This window comes from Neovison vison, chromosome 9, assembly GCF_020171115.1.
Source record: "Neovison vison isolate M4711 chromosome 9, ASM_NN_V1, whole genome shotgun sequence".
Lineage (NCBI taxonomy): Eukaryota > Metazoa > Chordata > Mammalia > Carnivora > Mustelidae > Neogale > Neogale vison.
Genome location: NC_058099.1, coordinates 96883449 through 96903097, shown reverse-complemented (window position 1 = coordinate 96903097; position 19649 = coordinate 96883449). Strand labels below are relative to the sequence as shown.

At 41.6% G+C, this 19649-nt stretch overlaps 1 protein-coding gene across 1 annotated transcript in view; it reads right to left on the bottom strand.

Moving 5' to 3' along the window:
- Positions 1 to 792: 792 nt before the first annotated feature.
- PDCD1LG2 (programmed cell death 1 ligand 2) overlaps positions 793 to 19649 on the bottom strand; it is a 94807-nt gene continuing 75950 nt past the window's right edge. The window contains exons 7-8 of the transcript XR_006386466.1: positions 3187 to 3271; positions 793 to 1220 (exon numbers count right to left, since the gene is read on the bottom strand). The gene's annotated coding sequence lies outside the window, so the exon portion shown is untranslated. The remainder of the gene's footprint in view (positions 1221 to 3186; positions 3272 to 19649) is intronic.

Sequence of the window (19649 nt, the reverse complement as noted above, 5' to 3'; positions counted from 1 at the left end):
TATATTAGTTTCAGGGGTACAACATAGTGATTCAACATTTCTGTACATTGCACTATGTTCCCTATCGTAAGTGTAATCACCATCTGTTACCATACAATGTTATTACAATATTGGCTATCATCTTTATCCCTTTAATCTACAGATTTTATAAAAATAATGGGCATTTCATGGGGCACCTGGGTAGCTCAGTGGGTTAAGCCTCTGACTTCGGCTCAGGTCATAATCCCAGGGTCCACAGGAAGCCTGCTTGCCTGCCTCTCTTCCTCCTTACCATCTCTCTCTCTCTGTCAGATAGATAAATAAATAAAATCTTTTAAAAAAATAATGGGCATTTCTAAGTTTCTTCATCATGAAAGCATTAATAACAATACCCTCAATCAAAAGTTTCAAAACACACTTATTCAGACAATTCCACCACATATAATAAATGTTAAAGTTGTCCATTTCCAGGCAAAACTCCATTAATGCAGATGTGAAGTTGAGTATATGAAATAAAAAACAATCAAAGAATTAAAGACATAAATTAAATTTTGAACACAACAGTTAACACTTGATATCGCCATTAACCTTAACAAAGCAAGAGTTTCCCATGCTTAGGTTAGTCCCTGAAAATGTATGTAAGTACCAGGAGAAGTCTAGTTTATCAACAAAAAGCATAGAGTCACAAGTAAAGGAACTATCCTGTAAGTGTAGTAAAGTTGGTTAAAGACCTAATTTAATATGAAACAGTATATAGCATTATTATAGTCAGGCCATATGTTACCTGTAAGTTATGCCTCCTCTGAAATTATATCTGTACTTTTTCCTCTTCCATTTACTTACAATTACGTCCTCAGGGTTCCATGGAGAACATGTTGACATTTCTATCTTGTTTTATTATTCTAGTTATTAATCATTGCATTTCTTGGGTTCTCTTACTTTTAATGAAAATTCAGAGAAAAATAAGTTAAAAAAGGACAGAGAAAAAGGAAACTTCTGAAAGAATTCCACCCAACCAAGCAGTCAAGTAACCACCAGGGAGTCAAGATTCAATAACCCTCCAAAACCTTTCTCTCCTGTCTCCCAGGCACCATCACCTTCGAGAACAGGGAACCACCTGTGAGGAGCTTCCCCACACTACCCCCCCAGCAATGCAGCATCTCTTCTAACTGAGTTCTCTTCCTTCATAGGCTCACCCTCCTTTACTCTTTACCTTCATCTTGGTTCCCCTGGAGGCTGGCCTGAAACAAGAACACACATACAGTTTATTCTGGGGGTGATGTGAGGCAGTGTCTGCAGGGCCAGTAAGACGAGGTGGGAAGACAACCAACAAAGGGGTGTTTTCAAGCCTGGTTAGCGCGATGGGTAATAGGTGCTTAGTCCCTCTGAGGAATTCTGGGAACCAGTGTAGAACCCATGTCTCTGAGTTACTCTCCCTGAGAACTGAGGGAGCTCAGATTTATACAGTAACTGATCAGTCATTCATGGAGGATTGCTCCTGGGAGGTATTGAATCTCCACATACTCAGCTTCCGTGCCCACAACTGGACTTCCGGCCACTAGAAAAAGCCATTGCAAGGTGGTGCACCAAGGAGACCCGGTCAGGGACCAACAGTATCTGCTTCACTGGTGTCTGAGATTCTAATCTAGTATCCTGAAACCCATGATCAAAAGCCAGGGTTCACAGAACTGGGAAAAAGATAAAAGACTCTGGGGACAGACTGATTGGTTTCAAAATCGGGGTTCTTAACCCCTCTAGCTTTCAAAACTCCACAGAGGATTGTTGTGGGATTGAAGTGTGTCATTCATGTAAAAGCCCCCAGTGTTGTGATCAGCACTTAGTACCTCTTCCCCAAAATGCTAGTTATGAACATTTTTATTAACCCCTGATCTCCTCACAGAGACCTAAAGTTAGACATGACCTGAAAATATTCTGCTTGACCATGTTGCCCAGAAGTCTCCATCTTGATGCTGCCATGGCATTTATGTTGGCATCAATGAGCAGAACTGACAGAATTTCTGGGTTTCAGTCCAACTACTCTAGTCTTGAAGACATGGCCAGACAGAGCCCTGAATTCTCATCAGAGCGAGGAGAGGGTTGTCTCAAGATGAATTGGTCTCAAAAGGTCACCAAAGAGTAGATAGACACACCCCGCCAGCAAACAAGGGACGGGATCTGGGACAGGCCCACTGTGTGGTCCACTTTACCCCCTCCACACTATTTTCCTACCCAGCCGCTCAGACAGTCTTTAATTTTTTTCAATGTTTATGAGAAAAAGTAGGGGAGGAAAGGGCTAGTACTTCTTATTCCCCATAACAAGTTCCAACACAAAAACATAACTGCCCTTTCAATAAGCAAGTATTTTTGGAATTCCTTAGTTCAAATGAAATTACATGGTTCACATTGCTCAAAGCATTTTTTTTCCAACTGTTTTTCCTCCCCAGTCAGCGAAGACCAGACTTTTGGAAAAGCTAAAACTTCCATTAAAGGTCAGCCATGCGGGATATAAAAGCTGGGTGGGTCCTGCCACCCAGCAGGACATCTCTACCTAACTGACAACAAGCACAGATTTTGGGAAGGGACGTAGATGGTTATAGAGAGCCTTATGTGACCACGTAAAGACAACAACAAAAGCAAACTTGGAAGAAAAAATTTATATTTTCTAAAAGGCAGAAAACACTAATTTTCCAATTCCCAAGATAGTATCTGAAACACAAAGTTTATTTTAGTACAGTGTTGTATTTCTCTAAATTGCTCATTGATTGAAAATATAATTGAAAATTATAATTAAAATTACAAATTTCAAAAAAAATGTTTAGTGATGAGTATTGACAAATCCTTGATGAAAAAGTATTTCCTGCCTTAATGAAAATAAACATGTCCTCCAGAGTGGGCACTGGAAGGTGAAGCTTCATGTGGAGAGGGATGGCTGGGTCATATACCCAACTAGGCTCATCCGTCTCTTGGCCTGGGGTGGAAGGCGTTGTTTTTCTGCTTTAATATTGACCCTAAGTCAGGACATAGAGTGGTTGAATTCCAAGAGCACTTCCCAATAAACTTCCTGTACCCTAATCTGTCTCAGAGTCTGCTTCCCTGAAAATCCAATTTGTGGCAGTTACCCACAGCCCAGGGCCACATATCCAGACACCTTAACTCAAGTCAAGACACAAAAAAGTAAAGAAGGCGAAGGTCAAAGCAGCCTATTACCGTCTGTCTGTGGACCGGTCTTTGCTCAGTCGATTGGTGGCTTTTTCCTCTTTGCAGAGGGAAGTTTGCCTGTCTTTCAAGGTCTCTGAAAAATAACCATATCAGAATATAACCCAAGGAGTATAATATTTATAAATCTGTGGGTTGTGGGGGGCATTTTGTTGTAAGCTATCTTATGAATAGCCAAAATAAATTAGCAAAAAAGAATAGAATGACTTAAAAGAAATGAAAGAAGTACTGAAAAACCTCACTTTGTAAAAATACACTCCTAGAAAGGGGGACTATGAATCACATTTTGGTAAATTCAGTTGTATTTTAATGTTAGTAGTGGAACATACCATTTAAAGGTTTCTATGACAAATAGTTTGGCAGAGGAAAAATTGCAAATTTAAATCATCGTCTTCCAATTTGTTATTTTATGGAACTAGATTTTCTTTTACTGAAATGATTTAAACTAAAGTATTTATTTGTAGTTTCTTTCATTAAAATACAAGTGTTTGTAAACATATGTGTAGAAGCATATGGGAATAATCCTGTGCTTAAATCATTAAAACTACATTAATTATAAAAGAAAGTATTTGTTATTTAAAATATAAAATCATAGCAAAACATCTAATATAAAATTGCATTCAACTCTAATTAATTACTCTTAGTCCAATAAGTTTAGATACAGAGGGAGAAAAAGTCACTTCAAGTTATATATTGTTGTAATATTCTTGAGAAGATTAGCCAAACTTTGCCCATCACTGGAACTTTGTTGTATTATTATTGCTCAGAATAAATGCATTGACAAAGACATCATTCTCTCCCTTAAATAATTTTAATTCTTTTTTTTTTCTAAGTAGGCTCCACACCTAATGTGGGCCTTGAACTCACAACCCTGAGATCAAAGTTCACATGTTCTTCCAACTGAGCCAGTCAGGTGCTCCAAATAATTTGAATTCTAATGTTATGTTTTGGCAGTGGATTTAAACTCCATCTAGATGAATAGTCAAGAAGAGAGAAATGAAGTTTACGAATTTAGTCTCCTAGGGATGTCTGGGTGGCTCAGTCGGTTAAATGTCTGCCTTCAGCTCAGGTCATGATCTCAGAGTCCTGGGATCTAGTCCCGCATCGGGCTTCTTGCTCAGCAAGGAGCCTGCTTCTGCCTCTGTCTGCTGCTCCCCCTGCTTGTGCACACATTCTCTCTTTTTCTCTCTAATAAATAAAAATGTTAAAAAAATTTTACTCTCCTATTCTGCCAAACAGTGTTCTTGTCCCCCTTAGATCAACAGTCACAGAGCAACCATGGATAATTTGGTACCAGATTTGGATAGAGGATTGAGAACGTGGCCTTAGTTCAAAGCCCTTAATTCACATTTAAATGAAATGAACATTTGGATGCAGTGCTCAGATTTAGTTAAGTTTATATTATCAAGATCCAGGAGGAAATCAGTCCTGAAATCACATCTATTTGCAGTGGAATAGGTAGTTTCCTTTGGAGAATAATAATAAAGGTACGTCTGTTATTGCAAAGCTACCTAAATCTGCATGTATGATATCATCAGAGGTAACAGGCACAAGTACATAGGTCAGGAATGTCCCTTGGAGAGGAGGAAAAGCATGTACCCAGATCCAAAATGCTGACATGTATTCCTTTGAAAGGAGTTTCAGATATGTAAGGATATTGTTAAAAATAGTCTTCTAGAAAACTACTAGAACTGATAAATGAATTCAGTAAGGTTGCAAGATACAAAATCAATGTACAGAAATCTGTTGCATTTCTATACACTGATAATGACATAGCAGAAAAAGGAATTAAGAAAATAATCCTATTTTAATTGCACCAAAAAGAAGAAAATACCTAGGAACAAACTTAACCCAGGATGTGAGAGACCTGCACTCTGAAAACTACAAAACACGAAAGAAATTGAAAGTAACACAAACAAATAGAAAGATATTCCATGTTCATGGGTTAAGAGAACAAATATTGTTTGTTTGTTTGCTTGTTTGTTTGTTTTTAAAGGTTTTATTTATTTATTTGTCAGAGAGAGAGAGAGAGACAGCGCAAGCAGGGGAGTGGCAGTCAGAGCAGGCAGAGGGAGAAGTGGGCTCTCTGCTGAAAAAGGGTGGATCAAGTCCATGTGGGACTTGATCCCAGGACCCTGGAATCATGACCTGAGCTGAAAGCAGCGGCTTAACCAAATGAGCCACCCAGGCATCCCAAGAGAACAAATATTGTTAAGATGCCCATATTGCTTAAAGCAATCTACACATCTACTGCAATGCCTACCAAAATATCAATAGCATTTTTCAGAGAACGAGAACAAATAATTCTAAAATTTGTACAGAAGCACAAAAGTTCTCAAATAACCAAAGCAATCTTGAAAATGGAGAATAGAACCAGAGATAACACAATCCCAGATTTCAGGATATACTACAAAGCTGTAGCAATCAAAACAGAATGGTGCTGGCAGAAAAATAGAGACATGGATCAATGGAACAGAATAGAGAGCCCAGGAATAGACCCATGATTATATGGTCAATTAATCTATGACAAAAGAGGCAAGAATACACAATGGGAAAGACAGTCTCTTCAACAAATGGTGTTGGGAAAATTGGACAGCTACATGCAGCTGGGCCACTTTGTTACAGAATATACAAAACTAAAGCCCAGAATAAATTAAAGGTTTATATATGAGACCTAAAGCATTAAATTGCTAGAAGAGACCACAGGCTGTAAGTTCTGATATTGGCTGTAGCAACATTTTTCTAGGTATGTCTCCTGAGGCAAGGGAAATAAAAGCAAAAATAAACTAACTACTGAGGGTTCATCAAAATAAAAACTTCTGCACAGCAAAGGAAACCATCAACAAAACTGAAAGTTAACCTACTTGAATGGGAGAAGATATTTGCAAACAACATATCCAATAAGGGGGTAGTTTCCAAAATATATAAAGAACTTATACAACTCAACATCAAAAACCAAATAATCCAATTTAAAAATGGGCAGAAGACATGAACAGACATTTCTACAAGGAAGACATACAGATGGCCAACTGACACATGGAACGATGCTGAACAACACACTTCATCAGGAAAATGCAAATCAAAACCACAATGAGATATCACTTCCCACCTGTCAGAATAGCTAAAATCAACAACATAAGCACAAATGTTGGCAAGGATGTGGAGAAAAAGGAACCCTCTTGCACTGCTGATCGGAATGTAAACAGGCACAACCACTGTGGAAAACAGTGTGGAGCTTCCTCAAAAAATTACAAATAGAACTACAAGATGATCCAGGAATTCTACTGTGGGCATTTACCCAAAGAATATGAAAACACTGATTCAAAAAGATACATACACCCCTATTTTTTTTGCAGCATTATTTACAATAGCCAAATTATGGAAGTAGCCCAAGTGTCTATCAATAGATACATGGATAAAGAATGTGGTGTAAATACACAATGGTATATTACTTAACCCTAAAAAAGAATGAAATCTTGTTATTTACAATAATATGGATGGGTCTAGAGAGTATTATGCTAAGTGATATGTCATCACAGAAAGACAAATATCATAGGGTTTCACTCATATGTGGAATTTCTGAGACAAGATGAAGAAAAAAAGAAACAAATAAAAAAGCCTGATTCTTAACTACAGAGAACACACTGTTGGTTACCAAAGAGGAGGCCAGGGTAGGAGTGGGGAGTGACTAGGTGAAGGGGATTAAGAGCCACTGATCATGATGAGCACTGAGTAATGTATAGAATTGCTGAATTACTATACTGTACATCTGAAACTAATAAAGCATTATATGTTAACTATACTAGAATTAAATATATATGTACATATGGGCTTCTAGGTTACAAGTCACTTCACTTCCCTAAGTCTCTTAGACTTCTTATGTGAAAAGAAAAGAGACATTTTGTGCTCAATAAAGAAAGTGGAAGTGAAGGAGTGGCCATATTTCCTCACACTGAGGAGGTCTGTTATAATTCCTCTTACTCCTGTAGGATCTCCTTCAGCTTCTCCAACTCTTGGATTGAGCATATATTTAAGTCCATGATGAATGCACTAGAGGTTTAGAAGTGTTGAGATGCTAATGCAGAGTCCAGCCTATCCTTGTGGGTTCCAGTTTGCCCTTGCTCACCCCACTTACATCCTGTCAACCCACTCTGGGGACTATTACCAAGATGCAGTCCCAAATGGAGGCCCTGAAAGTGAGGATAAATGAGGTAGAAGAGAAAGTCAGTGATATGGAAGATAAAATGATGGAAAATAAAGAAGTGGAAAAGAAGGAAAGAGAGGCAACTACTGGATCATGAAGGGAGACTTAGAGAACTCAGAGATTCCATAAGGCAAAATAATATCTGGATAATAAAATATGTGAAAGATGAAGAACAGGAGAGAAGGGCAGAGTGTTTATTTGACCAAATCATAGCTGAGAACTTCCCTAATCTGAGGGAAGGAAACAGGCTTTCAAGTCCAGGTGGCACAGAGAAACCCCCTCAAAATAAAATAAATAAATAAATAGGTCAATACTTTGACATATAATAGTGAAGCGTGCAAATTTCAGAGAGAAAATCCTGGAAATAGCTTAGAATAAGAGGTCCTTAACCTACAAGGATAGAATCATAAGGCTGGCAGGCCAGAAAGGACTGGCATGATATATTCAATGTGCTAAATGGGAAAAATATGCAGCTAAAAATATTTTATCCAACAACACTGTCATTCAAAATAGAAGGAGAGATAAAGTTTCCAGGACAAACCAAAACTAAAGGACTTTGTGAACACTACACCAGCCCTGCAAGAAATAGTAAAGGAGCTTCCCTGAGCAAAGGGGAGTAACAAACACCAGAAAGGAAGAAAGACCATCGACAGAAACAGTGACTGTACAGGTACTGCAATGGTACTAAACCATATCTTTCAATAATTACTTTGAATATAAGTGGATTAAATGCTCCAATCAAAAGACATAAGGTATGAAAATGGATTAAGGGAAAAAACCCAGGACCCATCAAAATGCTACTTATAAGAGACTCATTTAAGACCCAAAGATGCCTCCAGATTGAAAATGAGGGTGTGGAGAACCATTTGTCATGCCAATGGACATCAAAAGAAAGCTGGAGTAACCATCCTTATATTAGACAAACCAAACTGTAAATCAAAGACTATAATAAGAGATGAAGAAGGACACAATATCATAATAAAAGAGTCTATCCAACAAGAAGATCTAACAATTGTAAATATTTATGCCCCTAACTTGGGAGCAGCCAAATATACAAACCAATTAATAACAAAATTAAAGAAACACATAGATAATAATGCAATAATAGTAGGGGACTTTAACGACCAACTCACAGCAATGGACAGATCAATGAAGCAAAAAATCAACATGGAAACAAGGGCTTTGAACGACACACTGAACCAGATGGATATCACAGATATATTCAGAGCATTTCATTTAAAGCAGCAGAATACACATTCATCTCAAGGGCACATGGAACATTTTCCAGAATAGGTCACATACTGGGTCACAAATCAGGTCTCAACTGGTTCAATAAGATTGAGATTATGGGGCGCCTGGGTGGCTCAGTGGGTTAAGCCACTGCCTTTGGCTCAGGTCATGATCTCGGGGTCCTGGGATCGAGTCCCGCATCGGGCTCTCTGCTCAGCAGGGGGCCTGCTTCCCTCTCTCTCTCTGCCTGCCTCTCTGTCTACTTGTGATCTCTCTCTGTCAAGTGAATAAATAAAATCTTTAAAAAAAAAAAGATTGAGATTATGCCCTGCATATTTTTGGACCACAATGCTTTAAAACTTGAAGTCAACCACAAGAAAAAAAAATTGGAAGGAACACAAATACATGGAGGTTAAAGAGCATCCTCCTAAAGAATGAATGGGCCAATCAGGAAATTAAAGAAGAATTAAAAAAATAAATGGAAGCAAATAAAAATGAAATCATGAAAGTTCAGAATCTTTGGGATGCAGGAAAGGTGGTCCTAGGAGGGAAGTATATAGCAATACAGGCCTTTCTCAAGAAGCAAGAAAAGTCTCAAATATATAACCTAACCTTACACCTAAAAGAACTGGAGAAAGAACAACAAATAAAGCCTAAATCCAGCATAAGAATAGAAATAATAAAGATTAGAACAGAAATCAATGATATAGAAATTAAAAAAAAAAAAACCACAGTAGAACAGAACAACAAAACTAGGAGCTTGTCTTGGACAAAATTAATAAGATCAATAAACCCCTAGCCAGACTTAACAAAAAGAAAAGAGAAAGGCCCCAAATAAATAAAATTATGAATGAAAGAGGAAAGAACACAACCAACACCATAGAAATACAAACAATTATAAGAATATATTATGAGCAATCATATACCAACATATTAGGCAATCTGGAAGAAATGGATGAATCCCTAGAAACACATGAACTAACAAGATGGAAATAGGGAGAAATGGAAAACATGAACAGACCCATAACCAAACATTTAAAGGAGAATTAAAATCCATTCTTATGAGGCTGTTTTAAAAAACAGAAATAGAGGGGCACCTGGGTGGCTCAGTGGGTTAAAGCCTCTGCCTTCAGCTCAGGTCATGATCCCAGGGTCCTGGGATCGAGCCCCACATCGGGCTCTCTGCTCCGTGGAAAGCCTGCTTCCTCCTCTCTCTCTCTCTGCCTGCTTCTCCGCCTACTTGTGATATCTCTCTCTGTCAAATAAATAAATAAAAAAAATCTAAAAAAAAAAAAACAAACAGAAATAGAAGGAAAACTGCCAGACTCATTCTATGAGGCCAGCATTACCTTGCTACCAAATCAGTACAAAGAACACACTAAAAAAAGAGCACCTCAGTGGCTCAGTCAGTGAAGTGTCTACCTTTGGCTCAGGTCTTGATCTCAGAGTCCTGGGACCTGGTCTCGCATTAGGCTCCCTGCTTAGCGGGGAGCCTGCTTCTCCCTCTGCCTGCCACTCCCCCTGATTGTGTGTGCTCTATCTCTTTCTCTCTCTCAAATAAATAAAATCTTTTTTTAAAAGATTTTTTTAAAAAAAGATTTTATTTATTTATTTGACAGACAGAGATCTCAAGTAGGCAGAGAGGCAGGCAGAGAGAGAGAGGAGGAAGCAGGCTCCCCGTCGAGCAGAGAGCCTGATGCGGGGCTCCATCCCAGGACCCTGGGATCATGACCCGAGTTGAAGGCAGAGGCTTCAACCCACTGAGCCACTCAGGCACCCCTCAAATAAATAAGATCTTTAAAACAAACAAACAAACAAACAAAAAACTCACCAAAATACCCAAGACCAGACAAAGACCTCACCAAAAAGGAGAATTCAGACCAATATCCCTGATGAACACGGATGCGAAAATTCTCAATAAGATACTAGCTAATGGGATCCAACAGTACATTAAAAGGATTATTCACCACGACCAAGTGGGATTTATTTCTGTGCTGCAAGTGTGGTTCAGCATCCACAAATAGATCAATGTGATTCACCACATTAATAAAAGAAAAAATAAGAATCATATGATCCTCTCAATAGATGCAGAAAAAACATTTGACAAAATACAGCAGCCTTTCTTGATAAAAACTCTCTGCAATGTAAGGATAGAAGGAATAGATTTCAATATCATAAAAGCCATATACAAAAAACGCACAGCCAATGACATCCTCAACAGGGAAAACCTGGGAGCTTTCACCCTAAGGTCAGGAACATGACAGGAATGTCAACTTTCACCGCTGTTGTTCCACATAGTACTGGAGGTCCTAGAACCAGCAATCAGACAACAAAAAGAAATAAACCAAATCGACAGAGAAGTCAAACTTTCACTCTTTACAGACAACATGATACTCTTTGTAGAAAACCCAAAGGACTCCATGAAAAAATTGCTAGGACTAATACAGGAATTCAGCAAAGTTGCAGGATACAAAATCAATGCACAGAAGTCAGTTGCATTTCTATACACTGACAATGAGGCAGAAGAAAGAGAAATCAAGGAATCGATCCCATTTACAAATGCACCAAAACCATAAGATCCCTAGGAATGAACCTTACCAAGAGGTAAAAGATCTGTAGTTTGGACACTATAGAACATTTATGAATGAAATGGAGGAAGACAAATTGGGGAAGAAATGGGAAAACAGTCCATGCTCATGGACTGGAAGAGTAAATATTGTTAAAATATCCATGTTACCCAAAATAATCAACACATCCAATGGAATCTCTATCAAAATATTTTTCACAGGGGCGCCTGGGTGGCTCAGTGGGTTAAAGCCTCTACCTCCAGCTAAGGTCATGATCCCAGGGTCGTGGGATCGAGCCCCGCATCAGGTTTTCTGCTCGGCAGGGAGCCTGCTTCCTCTTCTCTCTCTGCCTATTTGTGATCTCCATCCGTCAAATAAATAAATAAAATCTTTAAAAAAATATATTTTTCACAGAGCTAGAACAAACACTCCTAAAATTTGTATGGAACCATTAAAGACCCCCAATAGCTGAAGGGATGTTGAAAAAAGAAAACCAAAGCTGGAGGCATCAGTAGGTGCTTGCTAATACCCCCCATGGGTATTTCGAAGGCAGGGTTGAGATACACTGCATTAAGGACCTATAAAGAGGGGAGTGACAAGCTCAAAACTGGGCTTATAGAAGATTTACAGTCTTGATCAAGTGCTGCTTACGTTTATTTAACAATTTGAAGTTTGAGAAAACATCGTAACTAGTTAGTTCAAAGTTGAATTTAAGTAAATTTCCACTATCTTTTTAAAAGAAAAAAAAACCACCAACAACAAATATTCTGCGTCCCAAAATAAGTATTCTCTACTTTTAGGGGATACGATCATTTACCAAATAGGTATAATTCACAGTGGAAACGGCTTCCACGAGGCAGTGATTAGGGGCAGAGAAGGTGACTTGCGTTAGAATTCCCCTAAGGGGACTCCGAGCTCAGAACAGTGAGGCACCATTTGGACACTAGATGGAGCTATGGGGTATGATTTCAAGGAAGTAGGTAGAGTTCGAAGGGAGGGAGAGGTTCAGAAACCATCTGCTCTAACCCTTTGTTTCTTGTTTTATTTTATTTTATTTTATTTTTTTGTTTTATTTTATTTTTTAAAAAATATTTTATTTATTTTTTTGACACACAGAAAGAGATCACAAGTAGGCACAGAGGCAGGCAGAGGCGGGGTGGGGAGGGGAGCAGGCCCCCTGCTGAGCAGAGAGCCGGATACAGGACTTGATCTCAGAACCCTGAGATCATGACCTGAGCCGAAGGCAGAGGCTTTAACCCACTGAACCACCCAGGCGCCCTCTTGTTTTATGTATTTTTAATTTTTTTTTCTTGTTTTATTTTAAAATGCTCACCTCTAAGGGTGCCTTGATTATGTTCCCTGCCCTTGGGCCTCTTGTAGGGTTTTCCCAGGGGACAGCACTGAAAACAGAGTTGAGGGCAGGAGGAGAACAGGGTCAGGGTATTTATTTCCCCAGCTCCTTCCCTGCTGGGCTGTGGGTGCATCTAGGAAGGGTTCCAGCATCTGTCCAGGGGCTCCTTCTGTACCTACAACTCTCTCTCTCTCCCCCTCACTCCCTTATCCCTTGGGGCCTAAACATGGTAATGATTCCTCTCTGTAGCTAGCACAAGGGTGGGCATGGCACCCTCCTCCATTGGGTGCATGACAGGGACAGGTTCCCTCCTCTTTTCTCTCTGTTCCCTACCCACCCCGTTCTCCTGAAGCAGCCAGTTCTACTGATTTTCTATGTTGGCACGCACAATATAAAGGAATCTACAGATTCTTATTTCCTTTATTTATTCAAATTGTAGCACGTGATATACCTAGTTCTGCACCATGGTTTGTGTGTGTGTATGTATAAAAAAATATTCTAGAGCTCAATCTTTAGCAGTAGATAGAGCTTTCCCTTACTGCTTTTTCATGGAAGCATTATATTCCCTCTTATGGGTTTCCAGTCATCTTTTAGCTAGTTTCCTCTCAAGAGACATTTAGGCTGTTTCCAGCTATTTGCTATTACAAACGTTGCTATAAGAAATAACCTTGTAGATGGATTGATTCTCCTTCTTTTATATATAAGGAAAATGAAACAGAAAGATACTAAGTCACTCGTCTGGGGTTAGCTCTGGGCAGAGCCCATGTCATTGCTGTCACCAGTCAGCAGGATGAGACTAGAGTCACCAGCACATGGCATCTGCATTTTCCCAAGTGTCTCCTCAGCCACCCACACAGTTTCCTACACATTTCAACTCTTCTTAAATTTCTATGCCTATGCTTTCATTCCCAGGAGAGCGGTTCCAAGAACAGACTCTGGAGTTGCCATGCTAGGAAATGTTTCCTGCTTCAATCTGAGCTGGCAGTGCGATGTTGGACACGTCACTTAGCATCTCAGGGTCCCAGGTTTCCCGTTTATAAAACGTTTCTTACCTCATGGTGTTGGAAAGAGCATCGGGGCTTGGAGCAGTGCCCCACATATAGAAAGAGCTGGAATAAACCCTCTGACGAGTGGTGTTATGACCATTCCTTTGAGTTGCTTCCATGTTAGCGTTCAAGTGTAACACGAGAGAGCTAGCGTATTGTGTCTCATCAGTAGTCAACCTTTTCAACTGGGATTACCTGACATGATCAGATCGTCCTTGTTTTTTTTTTCAAGTTGATTCCTTGCCCAGCATGGAGCCCCATGTAGGGCTGGAACTCACAACCCCGAGATCCAGACGTGAGCTGAAATCAAGGGTTTCAGATCCCCTGAGCCAACCGGGCGCTCCTGCTTCTGAAGATCAGATGTGGATGAGGATCAGCAAAATATTAGGGAACTGGGGACCTGACATGGACCCTAAAAGAGAACAGAATTTCTAAAGATAACCTTAACCACTTTGCAATTTCATTTTGATTTTGTTGTTCACAGGTACTTAAAACAGTGAGGCCTGCAAATCTGTGTGCTGCAGGACAACCTCCCTCAGGGTCTTCCAGTTTTCAAACCAGACTCACTGTTCCCAAGCCCTCTAGTGCCTGCCACCCTTTACCAAGCCCCATCTTTCCCTCACTGTCCCGTGGCACATTTGGGTGGGTCAATTAAAAAAAATCTCAGAATCATCCTTGACTGCTGCCTTTGACATCTTTCATGGTAAATTTGTTCGTAAGCCCCGTAAGTGTATTCTTCTCAATAGTTTTCAACGTTATTCTACCCCTTTCTGTCTCTCAGAATAACCTTCAAGGAGACTCTTGTTATTTCTATCGACCATTCATCCTAACCTTAACCTAGCCCTGTTCCTTAATTCATGAAATTTATAATCCAGAGAGGGTCAGACATTAAATACACAATGACACAGACAATGGGTTCAGGAGAACAGGGATGTGGTTTTCTAGCCTCCCTGTGAATGGAAGGAAGAGTACAAACCCAGGGTTGGAGGTGTCTCAGAGGTCAGAGCTTTCTAGCCTCGGGGATGCGTTATCGCCCTTGCTTTGGAAAGTCTCTGGGATGGTAAGAACTGGGGTGGCCAGGCAAAGAGGGAAAGAGGTAGCCTGATGCTCAGGAGGAGGAAGAATGGGATAGGGAATTGGAGGGAGTGGACTTGGGGGAGGTTCTGTGAGAGTTGGGGATCTGCTTGCCCCTTTGTACAATGCTCAGACAGGATGAGACCTCTGGTGCAGGGAGAGCCAGGAGGGGTGCCTATGATGACCTGCCCTGGCACCTGGGCCCCAAAAGCAGTGGCAAGAAACCTTAGTGGTGGGGGACACCTGGGTGACTCAGGGGGCTAAGCATCTGACTTTGGCTCAGGTCATGATCTCAGGGTCCTGGGATCGAGCTCCACATTGGACTCCCTGCTCAGCAGGGAGCCCATTTCTCCCTCTCCCTCTGCTGCTCCCCCTGCTTGTGCTCTCTCTCTCTCGAATAAATAAATAAACAAACAAAAATTAAAAAAAAAAAAAGAACTCCTAGTATTGGACTTGTGATCAAGAGAGGACCTTTGCTGGAGCATATCTGCAGCCTGCCAAGGGTAGTAGAGACCAACAGATGCTAAAGGAGGGGCCGGAGATGGGTAGTGAGAGGCACCAGAACTAAGAGACCAAAGTCTAGGCACTTGTCCATTTTCATGGCCTTGCGTCAACCGAAGGGTCTGAGATGACCCATTCTGGGGTTGCAGTGGTAATTAGTTTCCTGCGTACAAGGTGATAGAGTGCTGACTTTGTGTCACGAGCTTGATTCCATGAGCCATTTCTAGAAGGCCAGACAAGCTACTTCTTGTTCTTCTCTTTCTCTTTTTTTAAAAGGAAATACGCCAACAAGGAGAGACATATTTTTAAAGCCACAAATGAGTTTTGTTACCACGACCACGGGTCTCAGTTTCCTTCTCTATAAAAGGTAGGGGGACGGGACGATGTTGAATTTCCATTCCAGCTCTGCCATCCCAGGGTTTTATGTGGTCTGATCCAAGAACAGCATTGTTCATATGGCACCTTGAGGGTTTCTGGTTTTGCCCGAGTCATGTCAGTCATGTTCCCTGCTGAGAAAATGAAAGCTGGTGGCCGTTTATGCACGTCAGCCAACAAAGTTTTTACCACTCATGCTCATGACTTGAAATTCTTCCCGGTGATGAACTGCAGTGAGCAGGAAAGCTGAGGCAAGAAGCTGTGCTCTTGGGAGCACATGACCTGTCTCTGTTTGAAGCCGATCACGTGAAGCTGACACCCAGGAGACCTGCTCTTGTAGCCGAGGAGCGACGGGGCAGCAGTCCTCAACCTGAGCGACTCTTTGTGCTAAATGAACAAGAAAACTCACCTCTGTGCCCCTAGTAATGCAGGCAGAGTGTTGGCCTCCATTGTACCCCATTGGACAAGGAGCGCACAAGTCTGCACGGGCGAGCAGGTGGCTTCTCCCAGGGACCTCAAGGAAAGGAGTGGTTCAAGATGCAGCTCTTTGAACTTCATATTCAGTCACTCAAGGCGACATGTCAAGGGATGGAGGTAGACAGAAGGAATCAAGCTTGATTCCTTGATTCCACTTGGGAAAATGGACTGAGATGAGGCTCTTGAATGTTCTGGCTGCTGATGGACAGACCTGGGCTGCCTGGTTCTATCATGGCTTTGCCTCTTATCAGCCCTGCAACTTCAGGCAAACCACTCTCTGTCCCTCATATGTGAAATAGGGAATTATGGTGTCCAGCTCGTGGGAAGGTTACAAGGATTTAATGATGAAGATTTTAGGAGTTGGTATTTGTAAGGCACAAAGAACAGTGCCTGGTGCATGGGTAGGGCTTGGTGATGGTCCTTGCCGCGAGGCCAAGCCACACGTACCGACTCCAGCAGTTTGGGTGCTTAAATCAAAGTTTGAAGCTTCAGAAATCAGCCTCAAGGCAATGCCAGGATTACAGAGTAAGACATTCAGTTGTCTACTGTGAGGTATCCAAGGAAGTGAGATCTCTTCCAATGTCTTCTGAGAACCAGGGAAAGAACTCAAGAAAGAAGAGCTGGGTAAGAAGGAAAAAGGTCGTGGACACTCAGAAGAAACGTCTTATCAGTAATAAAATAGCCAGAGTTGACCTTTATCAAAAGGATACCCAGGAATTGCCTGATAAATAATGTGTTGGGATTTCTCTAAATTCTCCCAAAATGGATGTGTGCGTGTGTGTGTGTGTGTGTGTGTGCTCGTGTACACCAACCATAAGAGATATCCCAGTATCTGAGAAGGTGCTTGAAGCTTTCCTCCAAAAGGTAGAGACAGCACACAAGTGTGTCCAAACCTCGCCAATCTGTTTTAAAACAGGAAGTCATGTTATAGATCAGGACATGTGCATTCTTATCCGGGGAAGTCATGATCGGCTGTCATATGGTGTCTTAATTTTTGGATCTGACATTTCACATTTTCAGATGAGTTTCCTTCCACTACTGCACTGCTCCCCCAAGGTAAGAACATAGCCTGCATCTGACCCACTAGTGAATATGTGAAGGTAGCTTTTCCTATGCTGATTTTCTCTCTGACTTTTGAAAAGCTACAGCAATATATGGGTAAGTTTGTGCTAGTTGCTGGCATTCAGAGGGACCTTTCTTTTTTGAACTCCTTGACGATTTCCACATTTTTATAAAATGAGCATTGTTTTTTAAGACCTGAAAACCATTTTTTTTTAAATTAACAGTTGCAACATGGCTTATTTTCTTAGGAAAGTAAAACAAGAAATTAACTAGCCTGCCTTCCGTTTAGAAATGAGACAGGGAACAAGTATATGAACTCAGCATTTTTTATTGCCTTAAAAAGAGGAAACTTTGTATGTACTCAGTTCTTGCCTCAAGAAGTCCCCCCCCACCCCCCCCACCCCCGCTGTTGGGCAGCTTTTAGTGTTAAGTGTTAGGGTGGTGATCCGTTAGAAAGATCTCATCTCTATTCTTCTTGACAGTGATAGTGTGTCATCTGATCACAAAGTTCATCCTAGATAACAAGAACAGAGAGTCCTTTGGACAGAAAGATATGCCGTAAGAGCTGTCTCGCTCTTTCTGATTATCTGCCACACTGGCTGGAGGCAAGGAAATCTGGGATTAAATTCTGATAAGAGATAAATGGCGATCTAGAGACTTTACCCCACATTCTTTTCTGTGTGTGTGTGTGCGTTGGTGCTGAATTTAGGTTTTGTTTTGAACATGTTATCCTGAAGTCACATGATAGCATACCGTACTCAAGATTCTCAGTTCCCCTTACTCCAGAACCATGCCTGTATCTTCAGAAACCGGTCTGAACAAGAAGAAGGTGATGTAAGAGGCACAGTCCAGGTTGGGTTTCTGCAAGGTATCAGTTCGTCTCCCAGAGGAATTTCTTGCACCATTCCAAAGTGAAATCCTGGAATTTGACTGAGGATTCTTAGACCTTCACCCTTCCTTCTTTTAACAGCGGTGGCCGCTGTGCAAGTCCAGCACCGACTTCATTTCATAGAGCAGCTCGTGATCCCAGGAAGATAAAAGAGGCCTGAGTCCCCAATTCTGGAAGCTCAGTCTTGTCAGAGCAGTGCTCACGTGGACACAACGGAGGAACTCTCACAAAGCAGATCAAAGGACCCCACGCTCCCCGCCCTGGTGAAAAGACTGCATGGAGATGTTCCTTTGTCCGGGCTGGACCTTTCTTCACGAAGCCCAGAGTCTTTGCGGTCAGAGGAGACTCACTTTTACAAGCTGGGACCTTCACCTCTGTTTCGGGCTTCAGCCCCTCTAGGCAAATTCATGGTTCTGTCATCACCTCTTCTTGTCCTCAGGATGTTTTTGCTATAAAGACTGCTGCTTTCAGAAGCTTCTGAAGCTTCTGAGCAAACAGTATCTTCGGAGTCTCCCTCCTCTTCCCCTCGACTTGAAAAGACATTACAAGTCAGGAGTGCTTGCGGGCAGCCTGTTTCTTTGCTCTTTCTGATGAGTTTTCTCCAGGCGCTGACTGCAGCCTTTCCATCTCTTTTCACTAATACCTGTTATAATCCCATTAGTAAGAAGGGGCTTGGAGGACCTGGTCCTCTGGTCTTTCCAGCAGCACATTAGCAAATTCCCAGATCTCTTGCTCATGGTTCAGCTGATATACCCTGAGGACTGAATGAAGTTATTGTCTGTGCTTTCCTCTCTGTAGCTCTTCATTTCTTTCTCTCATCATTCCTTCATTCAAACATGTTACTGAATGCTGAGCCATGACAGGCAAGGAAATAGAAACCGAGAGATGAATGAGACCCCACATCTGGTAGAAAAGACCGTCAGCTCCTTTGTGTGATCTGGAAAAAGTCAGCCCTTCCTCCTGGTGGAGGCAGCTCTGTGCCGGGGCTCAGGGACAACAAGTGGGAACAGAATGGATTTCAGCCCCTTCTTGCCTCCTTGGCCAAGGACCCCTGTGTAGGGCGTAACCTGAGCAACCCTATACTAGGAACAAGGACATGTAGACAGTATATTATGGTATAGTGTGATGAGCAAAGAGGAGAGAGGACCTGACTGCCTGGTAGGCTGGAGAGCTGGGGAAGGTTCCCTGGGAGAGGTTACATGTGAGCTGAGCCGAGAAGGAGCTCATCCAGCGAAGGGGGGTGAAGGGCAGAGGGAAGATGGACAAAGCCACACAGGTCTAAGAGCCTGGCACGTCTGGTGCTCTGCAAGTCACTGATGATGTCCAGAGTGTACAGCAGGTGTGCGAGAGTGGGGGAGACTTTACAAAAATCGAATCTGGAAGACACTTTAACAACAATCTAAGCTAAGACCCAAATTCTAGGCCTGTGCTACTCCAAGTCTGGCTCTCCTTAGGGCAGCTTTGGCTTCACCAGACACACTGTGAGAACTGTAGAATCCTGGGTCCCACCTGCCTGCTGAATCAGGACCTGCATTTTAATCAGCTCTTTGGGGAGGGGGGTTTCAAGATGGCTGCGTAGGAAGATCCTGAGCTCACCTTCTTTCCCTCTGAAATTGGTCTGAGAATTCCCTACTGAACTGCTCCCCACAACAAAGGAGGAAAGGACAACATCAAGATG